General features: G+C 41.8%; 1 long non-coding RNA gene across 1 annotated transcript; it reads left to right on the top strand.

The window, feature by feature from the left end:
- Nucleotides 1-897: 897 nt before the first annotated feature.
- Nucleotides 898-6,455, top strand: LOC308473067. The gene is made up of 3 exons (XR_013983887.1): nt 898-1,068; nt 3,127-3,238; nt 6,375-6,455. It is a non-coding gene; the product is annotated as an uncharacterized lncRNA (long non-coding RNA).
- Nucleotides 6,456-11,799: the final 5,344 nt, after the last annotated feature.

The raw sequence follows: 11,799 nt of genomic DNA, 5'->3' as shown, positions 1-11,799 counted from the left end.
CGCAGGTGCTGAGTTGTGGAGTCTCCATGACTGGCACCAACAGAGCTCCGAGTTTCAATGAATAGGACTTTATGAGCAAGGCCTCCAGTGAGTGATGTAACAGTTATTCAGATGGCATACTGGAAATCATTCAAAAGTTATGGCCAGCTTCAGCACAAGAGTGAATAATGTGCACCCCAGGAGTGATAAAAATTCACCCATGAAGAGGAGGAAAATACACATACTCCAATTTTAGACGCATGGGTAATCAAAGATAGGGAAGCCCTCGCCATGATATGATCTGTTATCAGAAACCCTGAAGCAGCTGGATGATTTCTGAACTTTGACTCTCAGAATCCCATCTGGTTGCAGTGTGTAGGGGGGAAATATATTGAATTTGTTTCGTTCAGCCTCTGGACAGCTTTCCCCAGAACTCCCAGTTTAAACAGCGTGATTTGCATGTACATACTGAAAATAAGACTAAATAAAGCACCAGCTTCAATTTCTGATAGTACAGTCCAAGTGAACTGCTGCAAAGTGTATCAAACCAAAGTGCGGCAAATGGCAACTTGGGAAAACTGGGTTTCAGTGTTGCTTCCCAGAAGAACCATCTGCTCTTTGTCTACTAGCAACTGAAGAATACAGAACAATTGCTTTAATGGACAGCTAGCTTGCAACAATTTTAGCTATTGATTAGCATAGCATTACATTAATTTTAAAGGCAAGAAGCATCTGTCCTTATTATTTGTTATTTGGGATTACAGCACTTATCAGCAATTGTATTAGTTCTTCTGCCTGGTTGCTGAGTCAAGTTAAATGATGATGTACTTCCTGTCTGTGATGTTTATCTCCAGCTCAGTTCAGCAAACTCAGCGGGTCACTTCCTGTTGCTTTGCCTTTCATGTCTGGCACCTTCTTTCAGACAAGTCAATATGTTTAAATTACAAGCATACTCAAATCATGACATTTTTGTATTCTGCATCATTGCTAGGAACTTCTGTTCTGCATTTTACCATGATTCCCCATCCACACTCCTGCTCAAAAGTCGTATATGAAAAATCAGCTAGCAGAAGATGTATCTCTTGGAATGTGAGTATAGATGCTAATTTATATTCTAGATAGTGTCCCTAACTCACTACTAGGAATGGAGGAGAAATTTGGTACAAGTCACATGAGAACCTACCTAATTTTTCACTTATTGAAAAAATACTTAGACCCTTGACATTCATATCTCTCCAGATTTTGCAGTCCAACCAAATAATGTGTACAAAGATGCATATATTAGGGAGAAATGTGCATTAAAATATATAAATGAAACTAACATACAAAAGACATATTACAGGGGAAGTACCTGGAAAAATGTATATATTAAACAAGTGCATGCAAAAATGCATATATTTTTAGAAGAAATGCATATGAAATTACTGGTGAATTTAAATGAAACTTTTCCATTAAAAAATGCAAATTTGCAAAATGTGGAGAACTGAATTTATTAGAAAAACGAGACAGAAAGAAACTGAAGCTGACCTATTTGTCTATACCCACTTTCTCTCTAACATGGCAGTCCTCAATGCTGCCTACCTAGGTACTATTCTCTGAAGAGTGGATGATTTACATGCCTATGTGATTTTTGAAGAATTTTGGGAAGTGTAGTTTGATGAGGGTGCTGGGAATTTTCTACAAGAGTCCCCTTGTCCTCCATAGAACTACAATTCCCAGATGGATAGGACTGTTCTACCACCAATTTGTGTGTCCCTCGCAAGTACATTTTACCCAGGCGGGTGAGTTACTGTTTGGCAAACCAGGACAAAATACAGTTGAAAGGTTCCCCCTTAAACCTTATATTGAAATGGACAAGGAGTTGGGTCCACACTTTCAATATCCTACAGTAGGTTATCCTAAAGTTGTGAGTGCTCAACCATCCTCTGAGTCCTAATAAAATCAGCACTCCCCTTTTGCTTGGCAATGGAAAGCCCTGGGATTTTGAATGTCCTTCACAAGAAGTACAGTGGTACCTCTGGTTACATACTTAATTCGTTCTGGAGGTCCGTTCTTAACCTGAAACTGTTCTTAACCTGAAGCACCACTTTAGCTAATGGGGCCTCCCGCTGCTGCTGTGCCGCCGCTGCTTTATTTCTGTTCTCATCCTGAAGCAAAGTTCTTAACCTGAGGTACTATTTCTGGATTAGCGGAGTCTGTAACCTGAAGCGTATTTACCACTGTACTTTGGGACGTGGGTGGTGCTGTGGGTTAAACCACAGAGCCTAGGACTTGCCAATCAAAAGGTCGGCGGTTCGAATCCCCGTGACGGGGTGAGCTCCCGTTGCTCGGTCCCTGCTCCTGCCAACCTAGCAGTTTGAAAGCACGTCAAAGTGCAAGTAGATAAATAGGTACCGCTCTGGCAGAAAGGTAAACAGTGTTTCCGTGCGCTGCTCTGGTTCGCTAGAAGCAGCTTAGTCATGCTGGTCACATGACCTGGAAGCTGTACGCTGGTTCCCTCGGCCAATAAAGCAAGATGAGCGCCGCAACCCCAGAGTCAGTCACGACTGGACCTAATGGTCAGGGGTCCCTTTACCTTTACCTTTACCACTGTACTTTAAATTCCAGGAGGAACAAAACAAAAATCTCTTTTTGTGACCTTGAAAACACCTTTCCAATACCATCCTACTCTTTAGTAGTGCCACTTCAAAACCTGTCTCAAATTTCTGAAATGTTCTCTTCCCCCATGAAAGAGGCTTCTGTTTTCCTGCCTTATTTACAGGGCGCATTAGAATTTCTTTAGCATTTGTTGGGTACGGTGTTGAGCTCTCCTTGTTGTGAGGTGGCCAGGGGCTGTGTAAGCCCTTTCCTTTCCTTTCCTTTCCTTTCCTTTCCTTTCCTTTCCTTTCCTTTCCTTTCCTTTCCAGCCTCTCCAGTGCTTTGCATTCTCCCTGCCTACCCATCCTTCCTGATCGGAAAACGCTCCATGGGAGGAGTGATCATGTCAGAGAGGTCATCTACCAGGTGCCTGATATAAGCGCCCTCACTCACTTTTACTCTAAAAAAATATTTCTGCACCAATTTCTGTAAAGGTAAAAGCAGCAGCAGCAACAACAACAACAAACAGCTGTCAAGCAAGGCATTCTTCCTGCTTTCTTATACTTGCAGGAAAACCCAGCAGAGAATGTCGTGGCATTTTCAAGAAGTGCAGGTATGAAGTGAGGCTGTTCCCTGGAGATGAATGAATGTACACTCACACTTTGGCCACCTTGAAAATAAGGTAAGCACACACAAGCACACATGCAAAAGAAAAACAAAAAACCCCTGCAAACCATCCATGAGAATTTCATGGAAAATCCCTGTTCCCTTTGATGATTTTTAATGCAATTTCTTTTTTCATTAATTGATGGAGATGATCAGGGAGACATGCGTGACTTTTTTTTTGGTAAACTGTGTTTGCACTTGGAAGTCCAGTGAAGTACCCTTTGAGGCCACACACTAGTGTGATTTCAGAAGCTCTGTCTGATTAGCCTTTGGAACTCCTTGCTGGGCGCCCATTCTTTGTACCTTTGGACTCCAGATAGCTCACTGTGGACTCAATGCTTTGAGGGTTCTATTTTTCCTGCACCCCTGTTTCTGATGGACTCTGCATGGAAAATCCTTGATTTGCCATGGAGACTCTTCGTTTTACTGTTTGCAGACAGAACATAAGGAAGGAAAAGTCTATTTCTTTCTCTACCCCACCTCTCTCCCTCTTGTCCGCTTTTCCATTTCTCCTGCAATTCCTCCTCCTTTCCCCTTCTCAGAAGTCAAGCAAATATCTTGCAGCTTCCATGGCTAGCAGCTGTCTCACAACCCATCCTCCTCTCCCATTCCTTCTCTGGGACAGCCTTCACAGTCAACAATTAAACTGCCATTCTCTTCTGTACTTTCTCAATAAAAAGGCCATTTCTGGAAAAGTACTCATCTCATCTCTGTTGCTCCCTTAAGTACCTTACCAGGGCACTCCACTACCTTGACTAAGCAGGTCAAAGTTGCCCATGCTGTGCTTTTGCATTGTTCAACAGACAAGCTGGTTTCTGAGCTAGTTCTACCAGACAGGCAACAGACTGTCCTCCAGCAGAATAGCTTCAGGGTCACAGTGGGAAATAGTTCAGGTGAGCCAAATTCCGCAAGCCATCCATGTTCCAGAAGGGCTTACATCCTGAACAGCAAGAAGTAGTTTTCAGATGTGTATAGAGAAGGGTGTCCTGCGCACATCTAGTAGCACCCGGGGGAGACAGAATAATTTAATTCATTTTGTCTTTAGCATATATATCCACACATATCAACCTGGATCTCCAAGTCTGTTCTTATTACTGCTTTACCTAAGGCTTTTCTGCACAAGAAAGAAGATTCCACCTAAACATTAGGAAGAACTTCCTGACAGTAAGAGCTGTTCGACAGTGGAATTTGCTGCCAAGGAGTGTGGTGGAGTCTCCTTCTTTGGAGGTCTTTAAGCAGAGGCTTGACAACCATATGTCAGGAGTGCTCTGATGGTGTTTCCTGCTTGGCAGGGGGTTGGACTCGATGGCCCTTGTGGTCTCTTCCAACTCTATGATTCTATGATTCTACATTACACCAAGCACAGCTGCAAGCTGTCTCTACACATGTACATGTATTTGTGTGAATGAGTGTACACTTGATTCAACTATTGTGTCCACAGGTGCAGGAACTGTTACGTGTGACTCTCTGCACAAGTGTATATTGCAATGAGTTATAACTGGTAGCTCAGATGGTTAGAGCAGGGGCCAGCAAACTTTTTCAGCAGGGGGCTGGTCCACTATCCCTCAGACCTTGTGGGGGACCGGACTATATATTTTTTTGGGGGGGATGAACAAATTCCTATGCCCCACAAATAACCCAGAGATGCATTTTAAATAAAAACACACATTCTACTCATGTAAAAACACGCTGATTCCCGGACCATCCACGGGCCAGATTTAGAAGGTGATTGGGCCAGAGCTGGCCCCCGGGCCTTAGTTTGCCTACCTATGGGTTAGAGCATGGCGCTGATAACACCAAGGTCCTATCTGCTTATGGGATAGCTGCATATTCCTGCATTGCAGGGGGGTGGACCAAATGATCCTCAGGGCACCTTCCAACTCTGTGATTCTAGGATTCAATGATGCTCTGTACACAAATTGCACACTCACTGAATGTAATATGCGAAGACTCCTCTAGGATGAGGGCAAAGCCAAGAAAACTAGAGTAGACATCTAAATATTTCCAATCAGATTCTGGTTGACTTTAAAAAAAGTAACAATTGGCTGCCCACAAACAACTCCCACTCCGTATTTTTTAGAATGTGTCAGAAGAACAAAAAAAGCAGCATAGCATTCATTCACGTTCAATGTGGTGTTACATCAGTAAATTAAAGCAGAGCGTGCAGTGCTAAGCCAAGACCAGCAGTGAGGAACCTCCAGCACCATGAACTCAAAGTGTCCCACAAGGACATTTCCCCTAAGCCATACCAAACGTACAGGACTGAGGTCCCTGCCGAAAGCATAGTTTGCAGACCCCACCAATCAATTGACCGTCAGTACCTGCAACCCCCCTGGGTTTCTGCCTGCAGAATTTGATTTTAAACGCCCACACAATGGAAAATGTTTCACCTGATGGCACGACGGTATCAGTGATTGACAGGTGAGGTGGGCAGCCTCATGCACCTGTCAAACTAGCTCGCAGGGCCTGGGAGAACGTAGGATCCAGTCCACAGGCTGATCCAGTTCCCCACCCCCAATCAAGACCTAAATCCTTTGTGTCCCTTTCCCAAAAATGTCAGCTGCAGCTTTTCAGAGGACTGAGAAAAGCAGCAAGAACTAGCCAATAATAAAAGCCTTGTACTTGCATCTTATACAGAAGCTTTCAGGAGGAAGGTTCAGCAATCTCATTAAAAGGATGCATTCTATGCTAGCTTTTTTTGCTTATTTCAGAGGAAAGAAATATAGATCTCCAAGTGCAAGTATTGGTATCACAATAAAGTAACTAATACCAATATAATACATTTATAGCAGATTTTGTATGTTTGTTATATTGCTTGTGTTGGGCTTTACTTTGGCCTCTATAAGAATATATAGTGCAAAAAAGATATTTAGCTGCTTTTAAATTGAGATGGCTGGATTTCCCCCAACTGCTGAAATAATCGTGAAAGTATTTGGTTCTCTCAGTGGAATTAGAACAGCCATATTTATGGACTTTTGGGGTGAAGGTTTTGTACAATACCTGGGATAGGACCAAAAAAAAAAAAAAGAATCAGTAAATTACCATATTGACGTATGGAGATATGAATCTCTCCCCAATATTAAGGCTGGGGATTAAAACAGGCAGGGTGGGTGTGTTTAGAAAAAGAATATGAAAAGAATCTTCCCTTCCAGAGATACGTATAAAAACAGAATGACCGAAGACATGCCAAGTTCCCATGTGTGATAACAACAACAACCTTATGTACTTTCATCACACTTGCATGTTGTTTAGTAATAAAGGTGTAAAATTATTTTTTTTCCATTTTATTTTACACTGCTCACATCCAGTATGAGCTACAGACAGATATCTAGTCCTGTTAATATGAGACTGTGGGAATTGGTCTAAAATCAACCACTCATAGTGGCGTGAAGGAATCTCAGTCTAGAATTTAGCAGACTGAGATCATGTTTCTTTAGAGCAACCAGAAAGTACTGAGAAGCAGTGACTATTCATTTTAATTTTATGGCATGAACTCTTTAAATTGTTTGTTCAAAGAAAATGAAAAAGCTTTCTTTAAAATTCCCAAGACAGCTCTGAGAAGATTAATTATCTCTTCTGTTCCACACAGTAGAGACCGTCTATGAAAGCCAAATGTTGTACAGAGCATCTATTACAAATGAAGGTAACTAGTATCTAAGTGGAGGAGACAGCAGCAAAGTTTTAACCCAAACTTCAAGCAAATAGTAGAAAATTAGCAAAGTGAAGTGAATATTTCTTTTAAACCAAAAAGGAAGTCTTTTGAAAGCAGCTTGTAAGTGGGCACACTTACGTGGGAATAAGGGCCACTGAACTCAACGGGATTCACTTCTGAATGAATGTATAGAGTTCGGCTGCATGCTGAAAGCAGTTTACAGCAATACAGTGGTACCTCGGTATACGAACTTAATCCGTTCCGTAAGTCCGTTCTTAAACCAAAACCGTTCTTAAACCAAGGCTCGCTTTCCCTAATGAGGCCTCCTGCCACCGGTGCCCTTCCACCGTTCGGATTCTGTTCTTAGACCGAGTTAAAGTTCTCAAACCAAGACACTATTTCCGGTTTTGCAGAGTTTGTAAACCAAATCGTTCTTAAACGGGACTGTTCTTAAACTGAGGTACCACTGTCATCTGAAATAGGACCATAGGAAAGTGCATTGAGCTACAGCCCTTCGCTTAAATCCTAGTGCACCGTTTTTCCTTTCAATATTTCTTTCAACCCTGAACATAGATCTCCCAAACCACAGAGCTGCAATTCCCATGTGTTTCTGCATTATTTATATCCCCCTGTGGTTTTGTCATTTTGTTGCCCTCCTTCGTTTGTCAGTTCTTCCAGACTTTCATAAAACTAAGATACTAGGTGTATTTTGTTCACCCACACCCTCTGAATCATAGCCTACGAACCTCTTTTTGAAAAACTCTGCCAGAATGAAGCGTGCAGCATTTAACGCACTGGCCTAAATTCATATGGCAGAATCGACCATTTGCAGGAGAATTATCTCTCATGTGAGTTTCAGCTTTACAATAAATCACAAGATCTACAGGTAACTTACTACACATATTTTTCAACAGTGACAGGATCAGGGCTTTTTTCCCTGCTGGAATTCTCTGGAATGGCACCTCTCGGGGGGCCCCATTAGCTAAAGTGGTACCTAAGGTTAAGAACAGTTTCAGGTTAAGAACGGACCTCCAGAACGAATTAAGTTCTTAACCCGAGGTACCACTGTACTACTAAAATCTTGGACATTAAAGGCTCAGCTGATCAAGATTTTTTCCTTAGATATACAAGTACACCTCACCCTTTACAAACCAGATACTATTGTACAGGACAGGTACAGGTGTTCAACCTACTGCCAGGGCAATCATAGGTAGAATGGCACCACTTCGGCCTCCCCTCTCTAGATGAAAAAGGGACAACATCACTGTATTTCCCTTTGTGGTGTGTCATTTTTGTAATTCCTCTTTGGTGCTAAAGTACATATTGCAGTACAGATGTGCTCCAGAGGAATGTTTTGCTTCCACTCCATTTTGCAGCCCGATGAGTTTGAAAACTAAGGAACAGATAGCTATGAAGCCACCAGTAAAGAGCTATCTGAAGAATCAGCGATTCTGGATGAAAGCTGAGCTAACGATGTGTGTGATCAAGATATTTTAACATACACATTTGCACTGGGAAACTGGAAAATACAAAATTCTTCTTGAACTTGCTTACACATGACAATGTACTCCAAAAATGAGTTATCTGATGGCCATACATACATCTGTCAAAAAAAGCTAGTGGTGGAACTAAAGTTCAGCAACAGAACATCTGGCTTGTGCAGCTGTTAAGAACGCCCATCTGGACAAAGATGTCAGTTCCTATTCTGGATTGCTTTCTAGAAGAGGACAAAGTGAAGTGTTCTACTTGGTACCTCTTACAAAACAATACTGCCCAAATGGCCAATGTCGTTGCATATGCTGGCACTATAATGCTTGTCAATCCAAGCCAGCAATTATCAACATTTTCCAAAGACACTAGCATATTACCAATGACATCTGTTAGAAAGAGTGAGTTCATCTGATCTGACATTGATGAAAAGGTCATACCTTCATCTATGTATCATCTATCCATACATAAAATAGTGGATAGAGACGAGGAAAGTTGGAAAGAAAGGCTAAAGGAGGCTCCCCACTTACCAGTTCGCATTCCTTTGAAATTTTTATTTAAAATTATTTTCTGAGTTTTCTATAAAACAGAACAATTATTGCATTTTCCATGACCTATTCTGAGTAAATGGAACTGTAATAGAAAGTCTGGGGTTTTGTGAAAGTGTTGTTTACAATCTGATACTCTAGGGAAATTTAAGACGTAAAAACACTGGGCCTTGATTATCATTTAACTTTCCTACATACAAGCAAGCTACTTTTATTTATTTACTGATTTTTTTATGGTCATCCCAGAACTTATGTTTTCCGGGCAGCTCATAAAACAAATGCAAAAGTTAGAAAACAGTATAAACTTTTTTTCTTTCTTTCTTACCTATTAAAAACTAAAAGCACAATCAAAGCACACTTGTTATTAAATAGATGCAAGCAATGAGATCCAAGATTGTTGTTATTGTTACACTGAAATATATTTATTCAGAGAGCACCCTGCAGATTCAGTGGTGAAACAGAAATCCTAATATTAGACATAAAACATAAAATATATAAATGCCAAAAAGTCACGGGTAGCAGGGGGAGGGACTACACAAGATGTAGCCATCATTACTTGCATTACTGCATAATGTTACAAATTTTATCTAATCAGCAGACATTTTCAGTTGTGGAAAATTTAGCAAGCATAACAATGTGGTGACAATTTAGTCTTTTCTTTTCTTACCTTCCTTTAAAACAAAACAAAACAAAACAAAAAAGCAGTCTTCTGTTTGGTCTAGATTCAGGTCAAGACATTTCACTAATCTGCTAGTCATTAAAAAGATATTTTTATACCCAGTCTGTAATATTATCTTCTTCAGTGATTGTGATGGCTCCCAACAGAGTTCCAGACTTGAAAATGAAGTCTGGGGAGCTGAAATGCAATTACGATACTTTAAATAATTCCACAAAAAGTTGAACCGATGTTAAATAATTTACTGTCTTTGATCTTGCCACGGATCTGCCGAAATCTTCCGCATCATCGCTCATTCCTCACAGACTAAGGAAATAGGAAGTTCTGAGAGGCAGGTTATAGGTCATTCATTCATATTGAAAACCCAGATGAGTCCTGTTCACAGGTTTTGTCAATGGTGTTTTCTGGGCATAGGAGCCGACTCCTAGGGGCCAAGGTCCCTTCAGCCCCCCTCACAATATAATATCTGAGGGGGATGCCCCCCAGTTGATGGGCTATTCAAATGGTGTGTGTCTTGTAGTGTCTTGCGGTCAATTATGCAATATTTTATTGAAACCAGGGACCTTCTGCACACAAAGCATATTCACTGAGCTACAGCCCTTCAATATCCTATGTACTTTTAACAATGAAAGGAGCTTCAAACTTTCAACTATATCTGAATAGCTTGATGCCACGAGTTACTGTAGCAGCAAAGTTACAGGTAGGTAACGATGTTGGTCTGCCATAGTCGAAACAAAACAAAAAAATTCCTTCCAGTAGCACCTTAGAGACCAACTAAGTTTGTTATTGGTATGAGCTTTCGTGTGCATGCACACTTTGTCAGATACACCTGACGCGGGTGGCGTGAGCCTAGGACTTGCCACAGAGCCTAGGACTTGCCGATCAGAAGGTCAGTGGTTTGAATCCCCACAACTGGGTGAGGTCCCGTTGCTCGGTCCCAGCTCCTGCCAACCTAGCAGTTCGAAAGCACATCAAAGTACAAGTAGATAAATAGGTACCGCTCCGGTGGGAAGGTAAACGGCGTTTCCGTGTGCTGCTCTGGTTCGCCAGAAGCAGCTTAGTCATGCTGGCCACATGACCCAGAAGCTGTACGCTGGCTCCCTTGGCCAATAAAGCGAGATGAGCTCCTGCCAACCTAGCAGTTCAAAAGCACATCAAAGTACAAGTAGATAAATAGGTACCGCTCCGGTGGGAAGGTAAACAGCATTTCTGTGTGCTGCTCTGGTTCGCCAGAAGCAACTTAGTCATGCTGGCCAATAAAGCGAGATGAGCGCCGCAACCCCAGAGTGGGTCACGACTGGACCTAATGGTCAGGGGTCCCTTTACCTTTAAGCAGCTACTGGAAGGATTTTATTTTGTTTTGTAGCAGCAAAGGAAGACTCAAGATAGGGGAGAACCATATCCCCTCCAACTTCTTCTAACCTAAATCTGGGGCACCCCCCCCCCATTCTGCTACGCCTCACCTGCTCAGGCCTGCCATCGCTACCACCGAATTCTGCACCTGCTCCAGTTTCCCAACTGTCTTCAGAGCAGCCCCTTGTGTAACAGGTTGCAGTAACCTAAAGATGCCTAGGCAGGGGATGACTTGGAACTCTATGCATGCACCCTAATTTCCATGATGGAATAAAAATTGGATATAAATGTATTAAATATAAACATGTAAATGGAATGTATGTGCAACATTCTTACGACTTACAGGTGATTGTTCGACTCACTGCCTTTCTCTCCTTTATAAGAACCTTAATACAGTTCTGCATTCAGGCCTTTGCAGATAGAAAGAACTTAAAAGCACTCATGGAATACAGATCACCAGCTTTATGCAAGAAATCCTAGAGTCAGCACAACATCCCTTGATGCCATGCCTTACAAGAGAATAAATATTTGAATATAAAGATTTACAACTGGGCCAGTGAAACTCTTCGGCTTGCCATGCTTTGCCTTGCCTCCTGGTTTCAGCAGCTGCTTACAAATGCAATGATATATAGCCATATATAAGCTACTGAGACCAGACCAGGCAAGTCCAAATACTTTAACTCATCACCTAAATACTATGTCATGACTACATTAAAATCTCTCCAGAGAGATATAGATAGCAACTCTCGTCACTGGGCGGTTGAGCTCCTTGCTAATTCCAGTCTGTCACTTCCCTCCTTTCCTCTTGATTTACTAATCCAATCCAATCCTGGCAAACTGACAGGAAGGGAGGACATGAT

The sequence above is a fragment of the Podarcis pityusensis genome, assembly GCF_964106645.2.
Source record: "Podarcis pityusensis genome assembly, chromosome: 3".
In the NCBI taxonomy this organism is placed as follows: domain Eukaryota; kingdom Metazoa; phylum Chordata; class Lepidosauria; order Squamata; family Lacertidae; genus Podarcis; species Podarcis pityusensis.
The sequence above is the reverse complement of the archived record's forward strand: the minus strand, read 5'-3'. Positions and strand labels throughout refer to the sequence as shown.